The 2,939-nt window shown below is 43.0% G+C and overlaps 1 long non-coding RNA gene across 1 annotated transcript; it reads left to right on the forward strand.

The window, feature by feature from the left end:
- The first annotated feature begins 472 nt into the window (after window positions 1-472).
- LOC133391931 (uncharacterized) lies at window positions 473-1,387 on the forward strand. Its single transcript, XR_009765358.1, has 3 exons — window positions 473-730; window positions 787-1,099; window positions 1,164-1,387. It is a non-coding gene; the product is annotated as an uncharacterized LOC133391931 (long non-coding RNA).
- The last annotated feature ends 1,552 nt before the right edge of the window (window positions 1,388-2,939 follow it).

The raw sequence follows: 2,939 nt of genomic DNA on the forward strand, positions 1-2,939 counted from the left end.
CCCAAAGGTGCATGCTAGCAAAGCCGTTCGTCGTGGTCGTCCTGCTGCACATGACAATAAGGCTTTTTATGCGCATTTTTGTTCAAATCGGTGCTTGTACTCGACTCGAGGCAATAGTGTGCTGTTTTGATGTTTTTTTTTATAATTCAATTAACTAGTACGTTTATGGCCAAATACTCCAATATCATAAAATATTCCGGTGCTGGTCCATTTGGCAACCGTTTCACAGCTTCAGAGGAACACGCATCATAAGATGGATAGTAAGATGCGGATTGTGCACAAACGCATGCCGAATATTGCCGAGGAACACGTTGCTGATGATACTGCTGAACATTATGTAACTGCTATACCATCAACGTAATGCCACCGTCGTTCACGTTCTACTTTAATTCGTTGGCCGCTTGGCGCAGCAATATGGGGTGGGGGAGGGCTCGCGTGAGTGGGTAACTCATTCGTCGAAGAGACACCCCTCCCGACAATGGCACTCAAATTCTCTCATTTTCTCATGCCCTCTCTGTCACATTCGTAGCTCGATCACCCTCTTCTGGGACTTAGCGTTCTGAGCATGCGGTTTTTGCAACGGCCATTTCGTACCGCTTCGATCTCATCACCTTCTCTCCCCTCCCATCTTCCTTTTTGATCCTCGCTTTGGGGCTTGCAAATTTTTGACATGTCAAATGAGAGTGACGCCAAAATGTAAACAGCAAGTGTTTGCGTGTGCGGTGATTTTGTAAGTATTTTATGCAAATTTTATAATATTTATCATTAAAACGTTTTGTTTTGTAGAATAAACATAAAATCAACCACGGAAGCATGATTTAGTTGTGGTGGAAGCGAAAAAACAATGCTTGGAGCATGGAATAAAGCCGAATGAAATTTCTAACCTTCACGCACGACGCCGCCGCTAGGTAAGGTATGTTTATGTGTAATTACGATCATTGTTCCATTTTAGGGTGTGATTTGTGCAATATAACCGTTCCTGGCGGGGATAGTCAATAGTCGATACCCTTTGCAGCTGTGAAGGGGTGCAGAAGAAGGGGCTCGCTACCACCCTTCTCACACCCCGACGCTTTTTCCGCGGATGAAGAATATGTTCCTGGTGGGTTGAACTTGTTGTGTTTTATTTGAATGGTTTGTAATGTATGTGACCTTTCTCCCGGTAGGCTGTATGCGCTAAATCTAACGGTGATCCGTATCGTGAACGAATCGGCATAGGCGGTGCCTGTCCCCGGCGGTTTGTGAAAATGGTACACAACGGTATAGAGTACGATAGACAACATGCAACTGATCAGCGAAGTGCGCCACCTGATGCTGGCGTTCGGCAAGACACAGAAGGAGATGGCATAGAAGTTCGACGAGTGGAACAAGGACGTGCTAGATTCGTTCCAGATCGAGGACCGCGACGATGAGGGATAGTTGCTGGTGCTAATTAGTGACATAGCCAGAAGGGTACGGGCAAGTTGTCGGGGATTGCCGCCCAGCGCCATGCCGTTGTGGTGTTGCGAATTGGTGAGCGGTCTTTTCCCGCTGCTTACCTGCTCTGAAGGATAACCGTGCTTGGGCCAACTATCAACTAGCTGGACCCAGCACGAAATGGACCGCGCAAGGCTTCATATTGCTGCGCCAAGCGGCCAACGAATTAAAGTAGAACGTGAATGACGGTGGCATTACGTTGATGGTATAGCAGTTACATAATGTTCAGCAGTATCATCAGCAACGTGTTCCTCGGCAACATTCGGCATGCGTTTGTGCACAATCCGCATCTTACTATCCATCTTATGATGCGTGTTCCTCTGAAGCTGTGAAACGGTTGCCAAATGGACCAGCACCGGAATATTTTATGATATTGGAGTATTTGGCCATAAACGTACTAGTTAATTGAATTATAAAAAAAAACATCAAAACAGCACACTATTGCCTCGAGTCGAGTACAAGCACCGATTTGAACAAAAATGCGCATAAAAAGCCTTTTTGTCATGTGCAGCAGGACGACCACGACGAACGGCTTTGCTAGCATGCACCTTTGGGTAAGTACACTTTGGGGACCTTTATTCCAAGCACAGAATTGTTTATGTAAATATTTTTAATATACTTTAAGGTTTTATGAGTCCTGTATAGTTTGATTTGTGTAAAAAACAATGGTCGATCTACCTGTGGACATATGTCCCCATTACACCTAACCAATTCAGGGGCAAACGACGGATCTGGATTGAAAGTGGTTCATGGAACTCTTATAGATCTCGAAATCAGTTAGCGCTCGATACACAAGTAAGCAGCTAAGTATGTGACAAATGTACATGTTATCATTTATGTTCTATAATAGTTATCTGTAAATTGTTAAATGTATGGTAATACCCTTACAACAATGCAATTCTGACACGTCCTTGTGCAGAGCATTAACCTGTGCCATTCGATATCCTCGTTTGGGAACTACGATATATACGATATATGTTTATGGTAAGGCTACACTTAGTTTTTATCTTTTTTTGTTTTGGGATGTATTGTTATTCGTTTTAGGGCGTGTAAAACAATACTGAAACAAAATTATGTCGCGTTAAGAAACACACGTATGAATCAAGAACCGGGCATCTTGATTTGCAAATCGATTATGTTGCATAAGTGTGACAGCTTTTTTTATCTCTTAACTAAAATATGTTTTCTCTACTTATAGTGGATAACCAAACAGAGCTTTAAGGACGGAAATAATTTTCCATACATACGGTCAATCATCCCTTAAAGCAACTTCTCAACGTAGTGTTCCCAACAATATGCTTCGGCCTATTTGAATAGTGCTCGCGATTGCATTGTGTATGTGGCGTATTTGATGCACAGTAACACGTTTGACCGTCACGATAGGTGCCTTGAAGTAAAACGTGTTTTAAAATGCTTTAGAAGCAGTATCTTTGCACGTTTACAATTTCAGTTTGATGAGCAACTGT

This window comes from Anopheles gambiae, chromosome 2 (genome assembly GCF_943734735.2).
Source record: "Anopheles gambiae chromosome 2, idAnoGambNW_F1_1, whole genome shotgun sequence".
NCBI lineage: Eukaryota > Metazoa > Arthropoda > Insecta > Diptera > Culicidae > Anopheles > Anopheles gambiae.